The 18498-nt window shown below is 44.4% G+C and overlaps 1 protein-coding gene across 3 annotated transcripts in view; it reads right to left on the bottom strand.

The window, feature by feature from the left end:
* The window catches only part of PRRT3 (proline rich transmembrane protein 3), a 61885-nt gene that overhangs the window by 30387 nt on the left and 13000 nt on the right, over positions 1-18498 (bottom strand). The window contains exon 2 of one of the 3 annotated variants that reach the window (XM_044301683.1): positions 13012-13215. The exons of 1 other annotated variant lie outside the window; for it this stretch is intronic. The gene's annotated coding sequence lies outside the window, so the exon portion shown is untranslated. Of the gene's footprint in view, positions 1-13011; positions 13216-18055; positions 18160-18498 lie in introns of those variants that run through there. One more of the 3 variants, XM_044301684.1, reaches the window with a different exon arrangement.

Genomic DNA, 18498 nt, shown 5'->3' on the forward strand with positions numbered 1-18498 from the left:
AAGAGAAAGTCGGCTCTTTCCTGACTTGCATTCTGCATAGTTTCCCTATTTCCTGATGTCTTATTCCTGGTGAACTCATTGATAGCAGCTAACGCCGCTTCTCCTATCTTCCTCCTCTTTCTTGCCGTATCCCTTTCTTAGATTTGAAATAAAGAACCTTAAAGAGGACCTTTCATCTGGCAAAAAATTGTGAACTAAGTGTCATGATCTGTAGAGCGGCACCCAGGGATCTCACTGCACTTACTATTATCCCTGGGCGCCGCTCCGTTCTTCCGTTATGCCCTCCGGTATGTTCGGTCACTGGGTTATAGTAGGCGGAGACTGTCCTTGTTCTCCTGGGCGTCTCCTTCTCCCTAGGCTGTAGCACTGGCCAATCACAGAGCAGAGCTCACAGCCTGGGAGAAGGAGACGCCCAGGAGAACAAGGGCAGTCTCCGCCTACTATAACCCAGTGACCGAACATACCGGGGGGCATAGCGGGAGAACTGAGCGGCGCCCAGGGATAATAGTAAGTGCAGTGAGATCCCTGGGCGCCGCTGTACAGATCATGACACTTAGTTCACAATTTTTTGCCAGATGGACTCCAGCTGTGTTCTCATTACTATCCCAAAAATGCTCCATCTCCTGTTTGACCAATTCATGAGTAACCCTATGGCTTTATGCACACGACCGTCAGTTTTTGCGGCTCGGGTGCGGACCCATTCACTTCAATGGGGCCGCAAAAGATGCGGACAGCACTCCGTGTGCTGTCCGCATCCGTTGCTCCGTTCCGTGGCCCCGCAAAAAAAATATAGCATGTCCTATTCTTGTCCGTTTTACGGACAAGAATAGGCATTTCTACAATGGGCCGCCCGTTCCGCAAATTGCAGAAGGCACACGGGCGGCTTCCGTTTTTTGTGGACCGCAAAAAACTGAACGGTCGTGTGCATGTAGCCTATCCATTATAAAAATCCAGTGGGGGTTCAGTCTAAATAGAGGTCTTACTTTATAGTCGTTGCCCCCTCTGGTTATTTCAAGAGATAGGGGCACATGGTCCGATAGCGACCTAGCCTCGTATTTCACCGATTTAAAAATTCTGAGATGGTTTTTATTTATCAAGGCCAGGTCTATCCTAGACATGGAGTTTCCACATTTACTTATACAGGAATAAGCTCTTTTCCCTTTTCCCATCCATCCACATAACCTGCTTCCAGACAAAACCGTGCCAGAGGGGACCCTTGGGCTGAAGTATAAGTATCTCCCCCCCCCCACAAAGAAATCCTATCTATTTCTTGGTTCATAACACAGTTAAAGTCCCCCATAACGAGCGAGGGACATTCAGGCCACTAACCGTCAAAGGTTAATAAACAATTGAGTACATGTAAGGCCTCCTGCTCACGAACGTGTGCGCCCCGTGGCCGTGCTGCGGGCCGCAATGCACGAACACTGTCCGTGGGGCAGCCGCAGCGTATCGCGGACCCCTCTGGAGTAACTAGTAAGGAACCGACTCTTCAGTAGCACGGGTCTCGACCAAGCAAACGATCGCTGGTAGATGTCTCTGGACCGCCTGTCTTTTAATCTTATCCCCAAGGCCTCGCACTTTCCAGCGACAGATTCCCCTAGTATAAATATAATCCAAAATCTCCACCCAGATTGGGGGAATGTTAATACCCAGTTGTCAATAGGTTCATACATTTCCAGCAGGAATAACAGAGGAACAGCACAATGCAGGGAATACAAGTATTAACTAAATCAGACTTGTCCGGTGAGCATAGCCATGGTGGTCACATGTGAGTGGCGGTATTGCTGTGATTTTGCTGGAGCTCCTGGCCAATGAAATCTATACTGAGAGCTGTTTAGGATTTCGTTCAGCAAGGTGGTTGTCACCCATCTCCCCATAAGACCTTCATGGTATATAATTGTATATACATCTTTCTTGCTCTACCAGTAAATGTGTCAGTCTTCACTGTCGTTCTAGAATTCTATTCCTGAATAAGATAAAGCGGAGCAATGGCCATCATTAGCAAACAATGCTGCCTCTGCAACATAACACGGTAGACAGATGTGAAATCACAGCGTGCTCGCTCGAACGGCCGTAGGATCTAGAGAGCGGCCTCACCCCGGACGATACTCGCACTTGACCTTGACACGGTCTTTGTGCTCCTCCCTCGAGATTAACCGCACATTACAGATATTTAGTTAGAGATCTGGAGAGGTAGTCAGTTATCCCGATACATGGCTGCCGCGCACAGCAGATGACCCCCACCAGCCGGCAGCAATATGGATTTCATTGAACTTACGGTTAAGTGGCTCTGCAGCTCCCATACCGCCGGAAGAACTCTGATTTCTGCTGTTACAGAGAGAGAACCCGCCGGAGGAGATAAAAGGGCTCATTGTGGGATATGAGCAACCGCGGCAGCCTGTAGGCCTTCCCTGCGCCCACTCCCGAAGTCAATAATCTGACAACCGTCCATAGTTTAACCCCTTCTACCTCCTAATACTGACAGCAGCTCTATTTTTCCCCGTCATCCTTAAAGGGGTAAAAAAATGAATATCAGACATCATATAGCACATGACAATCTCATTCGAACAGTTAGAACCAGCCCTGCACCTCACATGGATCCAGAGATCTCCCCATTCATTGCTTCAATTGCTCTGCTAGATTTAGTTAAAGCTGGCAGCTCAGGGGACGTGTCCTTTCTCAGGGGGTGTGTCCTTTCTGCTGCAGTTGGTAGCAGTTGAAGGATGGCACTGAGCATGTGCGTCCACCTCAGTCAGCAGGACAGAGAATTTTGAAAAAGATCAAACAGCAGGTGGCGCTCTACTGATTTTAGTGAATAGCTCAGAGGCTATACTAAATTTTTATTTAGTGCTGTTGCATTGTATTATTTTTTTTTTGCTTTTGTGCTTTCAGCCACCTGCGCACTGGATGTGCTGACTAACCCTCAAATTTTTCTTTAAAATTTTTAATTACATCCAATTTAAAATGTATTCAGATCCAGGTGGCGGTTTGAAAAATGTCAAATATTTTGTTGTGGGGCAACCCCTTTAATGGTGCCCGTATAGCAGCACGCAGAGCGCCTATGGCGCTATATGGTGCCACTTGATGGCTCCATACTGCCCCATATTCTCCGCCATATCTGAGTATCATACAGTATGTACGGTATATTGGCGTATATTTTTTCCTTCCCTGTTCCGTATAGGCGCTGTATTACGACTTCATATGACATGGGCCCTAGGACTAGTGGACGGCATTACAGATCCCTTAGGCCCGCCTAGTCTTTTGTCATTTATTATACCGTATATAGTGCTTACAATGTTCGCCGCTGATAATCTGGCCCAAGGGGAACTTTTGCAAATTGAGGTTGTGACCAAAGCGCTTTCTGCAGCCTTGATGCTAATTATATGGAGTGAAGCTCCGCAGAAGACTAATTGTCTATCTGTGATGATGAGACGTTAGGAAGATATAGCATATTGACAGTGCCAGGAGGGTGCTCCTATGGAAGAGGACCAGTCCCCTCTCCTGACATGCCTGTCTTAGTAACCACTTGATTTCTCCTTGTAATAACAATTTTGAAGCATCCATTCTTATGACTCTGTGTTTTGCCCATTCCTTTATTATTCCTGCTAGAAGCTATGAATGAATTGCTAGCAGTTTTCATTGAAGTTCCAGAGGAGTCTTACCAGTTGGGGGTGTGTCCCTGCAAAGTCTGACACTATCTAATCAGTGCTGCCGGCGTCAGACTGTGCAGGCACCCGCCCGATTGGTAACATCCTCCTGGACCTTTACAACAAACTGCTAGCAATTCATTCATAAACTTCCAGTAGGAATAATAGAGGAATTGCACAACCATAGATTTGTATAAAAGGATGCTTATAAATTGTTAAGAATGCAAGTAGAGACATGTCAGCAGCGAGGAGCGGGAGCGGTCAGTGACTACCAGCCCCGGAGCGGTCAGTGACTACCAGCCCTGGATGACTAGGCTGCATTATTTTACTCTGAACAGGGCACAGTACAAAACCATAATGAGTGCTATCATTACGTCAGCTTCGCTGCTGGGTAGTATGGTGAATCACATGTGACCCGATACAACAAAGGGTTAATCTGCTGCACAGACACAATCGCTGCTGTTAAGTCATGAGAAAAACATTGCACCGCTTTCGGTAAAGAGACTCATAACGGAGCTGATGGACGCCCCTGGCAGTGGGTGGTAGTGGGGTCCATCCCGACTCTTATCTTTCACCCACCATCCTGTGTCATAAAGCCATGGCAGGGCACTTAGTCAGCTCAGCTACACAAACAGCTTCTGACTCAGCTGCATGCTGCCATGGCTGATCTGCTAACACTGCCATATCGTGCCCATGTGTGCTCCATCACCCTCATGAATCATTTGTACTGCTGGCACCAAGTCTCTGCATTGCGCATATAATAAATGGCTTTCGCTATAGCGTTGCATAGCCCCCAGGTTGCTATGACTTCCTAATCTATAGAGCTCCATGTGCACTATACACAGCCACATAAAATAAAAACTGTCTTCCTGCAGCCACCACTAGGGGGAGCTCAGGAGCTTACTGCATAATGTACTATAGTTCAGTGTATCAGGAAGCTGCTGAGCTCCCCCTAGTGGGGAGAGCAAATGTACAGAATGCTCTGCAGAAATAAAGATTTGAAAAGCATCCCCCCGGCGTAAGTTCTGCACAATAACAATGGCGGTAGGGTCGACCAGGACGGACCCTATCACTTCAAGGGCCCCTCCCTGCAGGGCTACCTTTATAATATGTGCACCCTTGTCTGTATGATGTGTTAGTGAAGGATTTTACATAGATTTTCCCGTTAAATTCATACTGCTACTGAGGCGAGTGGCTGTAAAAGCCTGGGTTGTCACCTAGGATCTCGAAACCATGGAAACAAGGTATAGGGGCATTCAGCGGGATATCAAAATATTATGTAATACAAGAACATAACGCTATACACACTGCCTGCATGTCAAGTACTCAGGCCTGGCCTTAGAGCAGGGATCCTCAAACTGTGGCCCTCCAGCTGTTGCAAAACTACAACTCCCAGCATGCCCGAACAGCCTACAGGTATCAGCCTACAGCAGGGCATTGTGGGATTTGTAGTTTTACAACAGCTGGAGGATGCCTGCCTTAGAGCGTGCAGAGGTAGAAGAAGCAAAGGGCCCCCTATTGGGGCCCAAAACCAGTGACTCCCCATACCTACATTGCAGTTGGCAAATTGGAGACTAATATAAACTGTCCCCCTGGGAACGCCCTGAACAGCACAGGGCCGCCCACTTATGGGTGGAGCTTACACAAGGTCTGCCCATTTTCAGCTCAGGACAGCCCGAATTTGCAGGGACTGTCTCTGAAAGTTAGGGACGGTCCCTGGAAATTCGGGACCGCTTTTGGTAATTGATCACCGGGTTTCTGACATTCAAAAGTGCACAAAAATATACCGTACAGTTTTCAAATTTAGGCTGCTCTCACCTCTTTTGGAAAAATGCGTTGGGCTTCGCACAAGGGGTGTGACCTCCTACAGCCCAACAGATTTCTTAATGTTTACTCCAGTAACGGATATCAGTTCTGCATCAGCCATTTGATTTTCTTGCCCACGGACTGCCAGAAAATGCAGCAACTATATTTAGAGGCCTGCACCCCTTAATAAATTTGGTGCACATTTTTTTGATTTAGGCTGGCATATGAAAGGACAGCCTTAATTAAATTTCTTCCAAATGTTTCTGGCTGGTGGGTGATAAACCCAGGAATAGCTTATGTGTAGTGCCCTGGAGCAAGGGTACTTTGGACTATGGACATTTGTGGACATATGACCGTATAGCTACTACACGAAGCCATTAATTCACTACTTTAGTGCACTTGGGTTAACTATGTTGTTTGCATCGAAGATTTGTTTATGTCTGGAAAAACTGCTTAGTCATTCCCATAGACTTGTATAGAAACTGTATACGATTATGACAGACTGAAATTGCACCATTGTTTCTGTTTAGGCTGTGTTTCTCCACTCCACCCTTCCCACTAGAAGGTTCTAGTTTGGTTAGAAACTGCATATAAGGAGAGCAGTCAGAGACCCTAGTTGTCTGCAGATAGGGACCAATGCTTAGTAGGAGAGACTGTGCCAGACTGCATGAGTGACCAGAAGAAGACGCTGAGACGGGGATGTGTTGCTATGGGCCCTAAGTCACCAGCCCTTTGACCAGAGGGCCAGCCAGACGACTAAGCCACAGACCCAGGGCCACCAGCCTTTGGCTAAGGTATCAGCCTTCTGAGAGAGAGTGACAGCTAGCTCAGACCTTTCGTCAGCACGAAACCTCCTTCTGCCAAGGAGGAGACTGGAGAAGCTAGTTCAGTGCACTGCCTGTATAGTTTTGCACTTGAGTTCCTCCAGTAAAGAAGCACACTGGTTTACAGCAGACCCTGACTCTCTGGACTTATGTCACATTAGGGTGCACCATTACTTTGCCACCCCCTCCAGAGAGAGCGGTAACACTAGGTGACACTTCAAACCCAGCCACGGCACCTGCACAGGGGCCCATGTTCTATACTCCTCTGATACCCTGTGTATTTCAGCACATACAGACTCATGTCTGTACTTCCGAGGGGTTTTCAGTGTAGCGTGCATCAAGTAGGAAATGTTGTTTTTACAGACGGGACTGGAATTCTGGATAAAATAACACTGGAATATCTGCCCACCGGGTCTGTTAGGGGCTCTTTAAGGCGAAAGATAACAAAAAATATACCCAAAGTGAAGATATTACCAATACAACTGCTCCATTGAACACAGTAGACCTTGTGCATCAAAACTAAGAAACTGTGGACTGGATGCAGAAAGCAACCAGTCAGGGCTGGTGAACTAACCAACGGATCCCGGGGATATTTTATCATTAAATCAACATAGTCCTTAGTCATTGATCAGGCACCAATGTAAGGCCGGCCATACAATTATGAAGGCTTGTTCGCCTGAAAACTGCTTCTCCCGATCTCTCATACATATGCACACTAAACTCGGCCGAGCATGCATGCAATTTCAGTTGGAGGAGGAGAGGAGTCTGTGCCAGCAGCTTATCTCCCTGAGAACAAACGTTTGGGCAGTTTAAATCCAACATGCCTGATCCTTGTCACCCTGACTGCCATTAGGGGAATCGTAAGGCCCCTGAGCACGAGAGATGGTTGGCCGGTCCTGCTGAAATCGGTAGGATCAGCCAACAAATATTGAATGTATATGGCCAGCTTTAGCATTGACCTTCTTCCCTGTCCCTATTCAGAACACATGCATGCTCAGTCTAGTCGATAATACACTTGTATAAGGGTTGGCAGGAGGTAAAGCTAATAAATAGAGTCAGCGGCTCACCTATTTGGATTAATGTATTCAGAAACCGGATGGATGGCACTCTAAACATTTGTGAAGCATGAATACAATGTTAATTTATTAGTAATTAAAAACAAACAATAGTTCCTAAAGGGGAAAAAGAAGAGAGGAAGGGGAGGAATAGTATTGTATATATATATATATATATATATATATATATATACAGTACAGACCAAAAGTTTGGACACACCTTCTCATTCAAAGAGTTTTCTTTATTTTCATGACTATGAAAATTGTAGATTCACACTGAAGGCATCAAAACTATGAATTAACACATGTGGAATTATATACATAACAAAAAAGTGTGAAACAACTGAAAATATGTCATATTCTAGGTTCTTCAAAGTAGCCACCTTTTGCTTTGATTACTGCTTTGCACACTCTTGGCATTCTCTTGATGAGCTTCAAGAGGTAGTCACCTGAAATGGTCTTCACTTCACAGGTGTGCCCTGTCAGGTTTAATAAGTGGGATTTCTTGCCTTATAAATGGGGTTGGGACCATCAGTTGCGTTGTGGAGAAGTCAGGTGGATACACAGCTGATAGTCCTACTGAATAGACTGTTAGAATTTGTATTATGGCAAGAAAGAAGCAGCTAAGTAAAGAAAAACGAGTGGCCATCATTACTTTAAGAAATGAAGGTCAGTCAGTCCGAAAAATTGGGAAAACTTTGAAAGTGTCCCCAAGTGCAGTCACAAAAACCATCAAGCGCTACAAAGAAACTGGCTCACATGCGGACCGCCCCGGGAAAGGAAGACCAAGAGTCAGCTCTGCTGCGGAGGATAAGTTCATCCGAGTCACCAGCCTCAGAAATCGCAGGTTATCAGCAGCTCAGATTAGAGACCAGGTCAATGCCACCCAGAGTTCTAGCAGCAGACACATCTCTAGAACAACTGTTAAGAGGAGACTGTGTGAATCAGGCCTTCATGGTAGAATATCTGCTAGGAAACCACTGCTAAGGACAGGCAACAAGCAGAAGAGACTTGTTTGGGCTAAAGAACACAAGGAATGGACATTAGACCAGTGGAAATCTGTGCTTTGGTCTGATGAGTCCAAATTTGAGATCTTTGGTTCCAACCACCGTGTCTTTGTGCGACGCAGAAAAGGTGAACGGATGGACTCTACATGCCTGGTTCCCACCGTGAAGCATGGAGGAGGAGGTGTGATGGTGTGGGGGTGCTTTGCTGGTGACACTGTTAGGGATTTCTTCAAAATTGAAGGCATACTGAACCAGCATGGCTACCACAGCATCTTGCAGCGGCATGCTATTCCATCCGGTTTGCGTTTAGCTGGACCATCATTTATTTTTCAACAGGACAATGACCCCAAACACACCTCCAGGCTGTGTAAGGGCTATTTGACCATGAAGGAGAGTGATGGGGTGCTGCGCCAGATGACCTGGCCTCCACAGTCACCGGACCTGAACCCAATCGAGATGGTTTGGGCTGAGCTGGACCGCAGAGTGAAGGCAAAAGGGCCAACAAGTGCTAAGCATCTCTGGGAACTCCTTCAAGACTGTTGGAAGACCATTTCAGGTGACTACCTCTTGAAGCTCATCAAGAGAACGCCAAGAGTGTGCAAAGCAGTAATCAAAGCAAAAGGTGGCTACTTTGAAGAACCTAGAATATGACATATTTTCAGTTGTTTCACACTTTTTTGTTATGTATATAATTCCACATGTGTTAATTCATAGTTTTGATGCCTTCAGTGTGAATCTACAATTTTCATAGTCATGAAAATAAAGAAAACTCTTTGAATGAGAAGGTGTGTCCAAACTTTTGGTCTGTACTGTATATACAGACGTGGACAAAATTGTTGGTACCCTTTGGTCAATGAAAGAAAAAGTCACAATGGTCACAGAAATAACTTTAATCTGACAAAAGTAATAATAAATTAAAATTCTATAAATGTTAACCAATGAAAGTCAGACATTGTTTTTCAACCATGCTTCAACAGAATTATGTAAAAAAATAAACTCATGAAACAGGCATGGACAAAAATGATGGTACCCCTAACTTAATATTTTGTTGCGCAACCTTTTGAGGCAATCACTGCAATCAAACGCTTCCTGTAACTGTCAATGAGACATCTGCACCTCTCAGCAGGTATTTTGGCCCACTCCTCATGAGCAAACTGCTCCAGTTGTGTCCGGTTTGAAGGGTGCCTTTTCCAGACTGCATGTTTCAGCTCCTTCCAAAGATGCTCAATAGGATTGAGGTCAGGGCTCATAGAAGGCCACTTTAGAATAGTCCAATTTTTTCCTCTTAGCCATTCTTGGGTGTTTTTAGCGGTGTGTTTTGGGTCATTGTCCTGTTGCAAGACCCATGACCTGCGACTGAGACCAAGCTTTCTGACACTGGCTAGTACATTTCTCTCTAGAATTCCTTGATAGTCTTGAGATTTCATTGTACCCTGCACAGATTCAAGACACCCTGTGCCAGACGCAGCAAAGCAGCCCCAGAACATAACAGAGCCTCCTCCATGTTTCACAGTAGGGACAGTGTTCTTTTCTTGATATGCTTCATTTTTTCGTCTGTGAACATACAGCTGATGTGCCTTGGCAAAAACTTCGATTTTTGTCTCATCTGTCCACAGGACATTCTCCCAGAAGCTTTGTGGCTTGTCAACATGTAGTTTGGCATATTCCAGTCTTGCTTTTTTATGATTCGTTTTCAACAATGGTGTCCTCCTTGGTCGTCTCCCATGTAGTCCACTTTGGCTCAAACAACGACGGATGGTGCGATCTGACACTGATGTTCCTTGAGCATGAAGTTCACCTTGAATCTCTTTAGAAGTCTTTCTAGGCTCTTTTGTTACCATTCGGATTATCCGTCTCTTAGATTTGTCATCAATTTTCCTCCTGCGGCCACGTCCAGGGAGGTTGGCTACAGTCCCATGGATCTTAAACTTATGAATAATATGTGCAACTGTACTCACAGGAACATCTAGTTGCTTGGAGATGGTCTTATAGCCTTTACCTTTAACATGCTTGTCTATAATTTTCTTTCTGATCTCTTGAGACAGCTCTTTCCTTTGCTTCCTCTGGTCCATGTCGAGTGTGGTACACACCATATCACCAAACAACACAGTGATTACCTGGAGCCATATATATAGGCCCAATGGCTGATTACAAGGTTGTAGACACCTGTGATGCTAATTAGTGGACACACCTTGAATTAACATGTCCCTTTGGTCACATTATGTTCTGTGTTTTCTAGGGGTACCATCATTTTTGTCCATGCCTGTTTCATGAGTTTATTTTTTTACATAATTCTGTTGAAGCATGGTTGAAAAACAATGTCTGACTTTCATTGGTTAACATTTATAGAATTTTAATTTATTATTACTTTTGTCAGATTAAAGTTATTTCTGTGACCATTGTGACTTTTTCTTTCATTGACCAAAGGGTACCAACAATTTTGTCCACGTCTGTATATATATATATATATATATATATATATATATGCAGATTAAATCACATCAATTTAAATAAATAGTATACAAAGGTAATAAAAAATATAAGAAAGTGATAAAGTAGTGATAAAAAGGTAATAAAAAACTTAATAAAAACCAGCTTAGAAGGACCGCAGTCAATCAATGTTAGCTTTTAGTAGCAATAAATAGATGACATCATAAATGGCTGGAATCCCAAGCAGCTTTTTGAGAATATATGTCTCTTGATGGCAGTACGGGTAATAGTAAAAAATATTATCGTAATTAGTGATGGACGAACATCTGCTGGGACGGTTCGTGAACGCGATCAAATGTTCGCCAACCGCAAGTTTGCGGCGGGTCCCATTCATTTTAATGGCAGGCGAACCTTAAAAACCTTCAGCTCATATTTGCAGCCAAGAAATAATTACTAGAAGTGCACAAATAGTCCCACAACATGGACAGTGACACCAGATGTATTATTCAAATTTGCAATCTCCATAAAAAAAAACATTTCAATGCAAAATATCAGCAATATAATTTTCGCGTACGCGCAAGCGCAAATGCACTATACAGTACCCAAATGCACTATAAAGAAAGTATGGTGGTATATAACACCCCGCTTTAATCAGTTTTTTTGGGGGGGTGACTGGTATATCACACCAGTAGAAATTATTTGTTCCAATAACGCTTGCCCCTCTATATACCTGCGGTATCGCAGCAGAACCGCACACAACTGCCGCACAAATGCACTATAATATACTGTCTAACATAGAAAGTATATTATGACATTGTACACGGAAGGCAATCCATTAGAATATACATAAAGATAAAACGTAACCTTTAATAATGTTACTATGAGGGTCCATTCACACGTCCGTAAGTGTTTTGCGGATCCGCAAAACACGGACACCGGCAATGTGCATTCCGCATTTTGCGGACCGCACATCGCAAGCGCTATAATAGAAAATGCCTAATCTTGTCTGCAATTGTGGACAAGAATAGGACATGTTCTATTTTTTTGCGGAAAACTGAAGCACAGATGTGGAAGTGCGGATCCGCAAATGCGGATGCGGACAGCACATTCTGGCCACATTCAAAATGAATGGGTCTGCACCCAGATGCGGACCCATTTTGCGGACGTGTGAATGGAAAAGATATCCCTTAAAATGAAAATAAATTAAATTATTAAAGTTAAGCAAAAAGCATAGATGTGGTCGGCAATAACAAGTGCTCGGCGGCACCAAATCAGAACCATATGTCCTACCACAATCCGGGGTGTTCCAGTGCACATCTATGAATCCAGGAGGGAAAGCAAACACCATCTATCCCTGGGCTAGATGATGATGTGGTATTGAAGGACAGGGTGGGCAAAGAACTGTCCCTGATATTGCCCTACAGGGGGTGCTATTCTGGCCCTGATGGCCTAACCACAGACCACCCGCCCTGATAAGGCCCCTTTCACACTTGCATTGTCCGGATCCGGCATAGAGTTCCGTCGTCGGGGCTCTATGCCGGAAGAATCCTGATCAGGATTATCCCCATGCATTCTGAATGGAGAAAAATCCGTTCAGGATGCATCAGGATGTCTTCAGTTCCGGAACGAAACGTTTTTTGGCCGGAGAAAATACCGCAGCATGCTGTACTTTTTGCTCCGGCCAAAAATCCTGAACACTTGCCGCAAGATCCAGAATTAATGCCCATTGAAAGGCATTGATCCGGATCCGGCCTTAAGCTAAACGTCGTTTCGGCGCATTGCCGGATACGACGTTTAGCTTTTTCTCAATGGTTACCGTGGCTGCCGGGACGCTAAAGTCCTGGCAGCCATGGTAAAGTGTAGCGGGGAGCGGCATACTTACAGTCCGTGCGGCTCCCGGGGCGCTCCAGAGTGACGTCAGGGCGCCCCAGGCGCATGGATGACGTGATCGCATGTACACGTCATCCATGCGCCTGGGGCGTTCTGGGAGCTGCATGGACTGTAAGTATACCGCTCCCCCGCTCCCCACTACTACTATGGCAACCAGGACTTTAATAGCGTCCTGGCTGCCATAGGAACACTGAAAGCATTTTGAAGACGGATCCGTCTTCAAATGCTTTCAGTACACTTGCGTTTTTCCAGATCCGGCGTGTAATTCCGGCAAGTGGAGTACACGCCGGATCCGGACAACGCAAGTGTGAAAGGGCCCTAAGAGTGACCCCGTCCGGAACCTTACCCTTACCCTGTAGTGTTGTAGCAGCAGAGGTCCGCGATGTGGGTCCGTGCGGCGATGCTGGTAATGTCATTTCTCCTCAGCGTCCCGGCGTTCAACGTGGTGACCTTGCTAGCGGTGTACTCTCCCCCAAACGTACCAGCTCGGCGTTCCACTTGGCATCCCACGTGGTCGGGAGCGGGCTTTTCAATTAAGATATAGACAGAGGAGATCCTGCTGATAAAGGGGGGATGTTCGTTCACCTTGTATGCTTGTATCCGGATTTTAAAGTTAGTCCGGTATCTTAGACAATCCTGCTTATACTTAGCCTATTGTGGCTAAATGGCTATTATTCCCAATGGGAAAATTTTAACTCTTCTACTAGAGCATCTCAGCTCCGTACAGAGAAAATGACTCCATATTTTTAATAAAGACCAATTGAAAAAAAAATATTTTTAGCTTATAATGAGTACAATGCAATAATAAAAATAAATTGCCCCTAAAGGTGTACATGGCCTTTACCTTGACTCCGATCCTAAAAATAAAGATCTGGCTGTCTAAACCCCGTATTAGACTAATTCCATATGAAGTGGTGATTCTCTCACAATCTGCTTCATGTGTCCTTGTGTCTGTCTGTACCAGCTGAAATTAAGCTGAGGGGTATCGGGACCTCCAGCAATCATTGATAATCTGTAGATCCTGAAAGCAGGTGTTTCATTTTCCTGCAGCGCCACCACAGGGGGAATGAAGCATTACACCGTTCACACTGAAATCAATACTGTCCATAATAACCAGGGATGGGTCCTCCAGAGCGGTGGATGCTTTTTTTTTTTTTTTTTTAGCTCTGGACGACACTTCCTCAATCTTGTCATATTCTCAACTTTCAGACCATTTTAGAGAATTCCAAGGCTGAAAGTTATACAGATGAGACGCTCCTGTTGGATTAGAAGGCATTCCAAGCTAATCACCTGTGAGTGCACAGAGATTTACAGCCTATCCATCATCCTGGATTTTTCATCCGGTCTCTCTCCCCAGGGATTGTTCTGTTACTTATCTCCTCTGAAATCTGCATGCTCGGGATGAATGGCGCTCTACCGTTCCCATGTGTCACATGTAAAGCGTGACATTCCCACTGCACGCCTCATTTGCAATGTTTTCATGAATTAACGCAACCCATCTCCAAAACATGTCAAAGGGCAAAATATATATATATATATTATATATATACGACTCATGGGATACACCTGCATCACAAGTTGTAGTGAGGAAGGCCACTGATGGTCCAGGTACCGGCCCACAGGGTTCAATGCAGAAAACCCAGGGGCTGGTGGGATCAAATAAAGTACAATACCTTATTCTGACACTAGAGGGGCTGTAATAGAGTCTCAGGGGGCAGCTGCCTAGGGCCCAGCTAAAGAGTGTGTCATGGGTGTATAGAAGAGTTATATCTAATAAAGGCTGATACTGGAATGAACTAGGTTAATTCTGCCTGATAATGCAATGGCAAGTTTGCATTTTTGACACATTCAATCATTTAATGCATTCACAATTCAGCAGGCTTCAGAGCTGAAATCTTCCAATATGCCCTAAGCTGCCTGCTGTATGAACATCTGGAAAGATCAGGTACTGTATAGTAGTATGATGTAAAAAATAGCTCCCCCTGCATTGTAGGAGCTCTGCTCAGCTGTTAGGAGAGTGTCTTACAGCAAGCGTGATGACTGTTTCCAATGACAACAGAATTGTTCATTTAGCTCTGAAGTATAATAGAGGCTCGGTAATTCAGGACCAGTACAAAATAAATAATGTATGTGCACAGCGAGTCCAGCTCTGGAGTGTAATACAGGATCAGTACAGGATAAGTAATGTAATGTATGTACACAGTGACTGCACCAGTAGAATAGTGAGTGCAGCTCTGGAGTATAATACAGGATGTAACTCAGGATCAGTACAGGGTAAGTAATATATGTACACATTGACTCCACCAGCAGAATAGTGAGTGCAGCTCTGGAGTATAATACAGGATGTAACTCAGGATCAGTACAGGATCAGTAATGTAATGTATGTACACAGTGACTGCACCAGCAGAATAGTGAGTGCAGCTCTGGAGTATAATACAGGATGTAACTCAGGATCAGTACAGGATAAGTAATGTAATGTATGTACACAGTGACTGCACCAGCAGAATAGTGAGTGCAGCTCTGGAGTATAATACAGGATGTAACTCAGGATCAGTACAGGATAAGTAATGTAATGTATGTACACAGTGACTGCACCAGCAGAATAGTGAGTGCAGCTCTGGAGTATAATACAGGATGTAACTCAGGATCAGTACAGGATAAGTAATGTATGTACACAGTGACTGCACCAGCAGAATAGTGAGTGCAGCTCTGGAGTATAATACAGGATGTAACTCAGGATCAGTACAGGATAAGTAATGTAATGTATGTACACAGTGACTGCACCAGCAGAATAGTGAGTGCAGCTCTGGAGTATAATACAGGATGTAACTCAGGATCAGTACAGGATAAGTAATGTAATGTATGTACACAGTGACTGCACCAGCAGAATAGTGAGTGCAGCTCTGGAGTATAATACAGGATGTAACTCAGGATCAGTACAGGATAAGTAATGTAATGTATGTACACAGTGACTGCACCAGCAGAATAGTGAGTGCAGCTCTGGAGTATAATACAGGATGTAACTCAGGATCAGTACAGGATAAGTAATGTAATGTACACAGTGACTGCACCAGCAGAATAGTGAGTGCAGCTCTGGAGTATAATACAGGATGTAACTCAGGATCAGTACAGGATAAGTAATAGTATGTACACAGTGACTCCACCAGCAGAATAGTGAGTGCAGCTCTGGAGTATAATACAGGATGTAACTCAGGATCAGTACAGGATAAGTAATGTAATGTATGTACACAGTGACTGCACCAGCAGAATAGTGAGTGCAGCTCTGGAGTATAATACAGGATGTAACTCAGGATCAGTACAGGATAAGTAATGTAATGTATGTACACAGTGACTGCACCAGCAGAATAGTGAGTGCAGCTCTGGAGTATAATACAGGATGTAACTCAGGATCAGTACAGAATAAGTAATGTAATGTATGTACACAGTGACTGCACCAGCAGAATAGTGAGTGCAGCTCTGGAGTATAATACAGGATGTAACTCAGGATCAGTACAGGATAAGTAATGTATGTACACAGTGACTGCACCAGCAGAATAGTGAGTGCAGCTCTGGAGTATAATACAGGATGTAACTCAGGATCAGTACAGGATAAGTAATGTAATGTATGTACACAGTGACTGCACCAGCAGAATAGTGAGTGCAGCTCTGGAGTATAATACAGGATGTAACTCAGGATCAGTACAGGATAAGTAATGTAATGTATGTACACAGTGACTGCACCAGCAGAATAGTGAGTGCAGCTCTGGAGTATAATACAGGATGTAACTCAGGATCAGTACAGGATAAGTAATGTAATGTATGTACACAGTGACTGCACCAGCAGAATAGTGAGTGCAGCTCTGGAGTATAATACAGGATGTAACTCAGGATCAGTACAGGATAAGTAATGTATGTACACAGTGACTGCACCAGCAGAATAGTGAGTGCAGCTCTGGAGTATAATACAGGATGTAACTCAGGATCAGTACAGGATAAGTAATGTATGTACACAGTGACTCCACCAGCAGAATAGTGAGTGCAGCTCTGGAGTATAATACAGGATGTAACTCAGGATCAGTACAGGATAAGTAATGTAATGTATGTACACAGTGACTGCACCAGCAGAATAGTGAGTGCAGCTCTGGAGTATAATACAGGATGTAACTCAGGATCAGTACAGGATAAGTAATGTAATGTATGTACACAGTGACTGCACCAGCAGAATAGTGAGTGCAGCTCTGGAGTATAATACAGGATGTAACTCAGGATCAGTACAGGATAAGTAATGTAATGTATGTACACAGTGACTGCACCAGCAGAATAGTGAGTGCAGCTCTGGAGTATAATACAGGATGTAACTCAGGATCAGTACAGGATAAGTAATGTATGTACACAGTGACTGCACCAGCAGAATAGTGAGTGCAGCTCTGGAGTATAATACAGGATGTAACTCAGGATCAGTACAGGATAAGTAATGTATGTACACAGTGACTGCACCAGCAGAATAGTGAGTGCAGCTCTGGAGTATAATACAGGATGTAACTCAGGATCAGTACAGGATAAGTAATGTATGTACACAGTGACTGCACCAGCAGAATAGTGAGTGCAGCTCTGGAGTATAATACAGGATGTAACTCAGGATCAGTACAGGATAAGTAATGTAATGTATGTACACAGTGACTCCACCAGCAGAATAGTGAGTGCAGCTGTGGAGTATAATACAGGATGTAACCGACGATCAGTACAGGATAAGTAATGTATGTACACAGTGACTCCACCAGCAGAATAGTGAGTGCAGCTCTGGAGTATAATACAGGATGTAACCGACGATCAGTACAGGATAAATAATGAAATGGTAATTCTTCTCCTGCGTGTCTGGCTTAATGAGAAGGTACATGCATAAACTACAGATCTCCGTGCAGCACTGATCTGACACAGAATCTTATTTACAGGCTTAGACTGTCACGTAGGATTAGGGTGCCAGCAGGGTGCTCAGTGTCAGGTCCCCTTAAACCTGCCTTATCATCCACCTAGCATTTGCTGTAACGACATCCTGCTCCTTCGCGTGCTTTCCCTAAATACCAGGCTCCTGTCATCAGATTACACCGCATTACCCTGCCTGCTTCCCCGCAATAAGACTCATCCTATGCTGAGTGACTGCAGAAAGCAATGCAGCTCCTGGCACTGCATGGGTTAATTACAATCTTCATTTACTATGGTTACAGGAATTCTGCATTTTGCATGGATCAAATATTCAGTCTCTATGGCGATACATACATTACATCATATAATAATTTTTTTATAAAAACAGAATATGGCAAAATGCTATAAAATTATTACCCCTTGCAGAGACATGGTAACAGTCAGCAGGTTGCAATCTTTCTATAGTCACTTACATGGCAGCACAGGCGGCTTCAGGCAGGGTTTAGGATGCAGTCATCCTCTGTGGTGGGCACATGTCCTGTGCTGCATGGCCTCCCCCCATGCTGCTGATGCTGAGCTCACCTTGGCAATGTCCCCGCAGTTCATTCAGCACATCATCCTACCGCCTGCATACAGCTGCTCAGACCTAGCTAGCAGAGCCCAGCTTCAAAGATCTGCATGCAGTCTTTCCTGACTGCGTAGCAAAGGATCATAGGAGTAGTAGTCACTCTCTATGTCACACGGTGGAGAAGTTTTACTTTAAAAAATGCAGGGATGAATATGAATCCATGCAAAAGTATATAAGCAAAAGCAAAAATCTACCTTAAAAATTATTCTTTTTTTTGGACAATTTCACAATGAAGGACCGTGACACTTTGTGTGACAGTTCCAAAGGCTGCTGCGTAGAGAAGAAAAT

The sequence above is a fragment of the Bufo gargarizans genome, chromosome 7 (assembly GCF_014858855.1).
Source record: "Bufo gargarizans isolate SCDJY-AF-19 chromosome 7, ASM1485885v1, whole genome shotgun sequence".
NCBI lineage: Eukaryota > Metazoa > Chordata > Amphibia > Anura > Bufonidae > Bufo > Bufo gargarizans.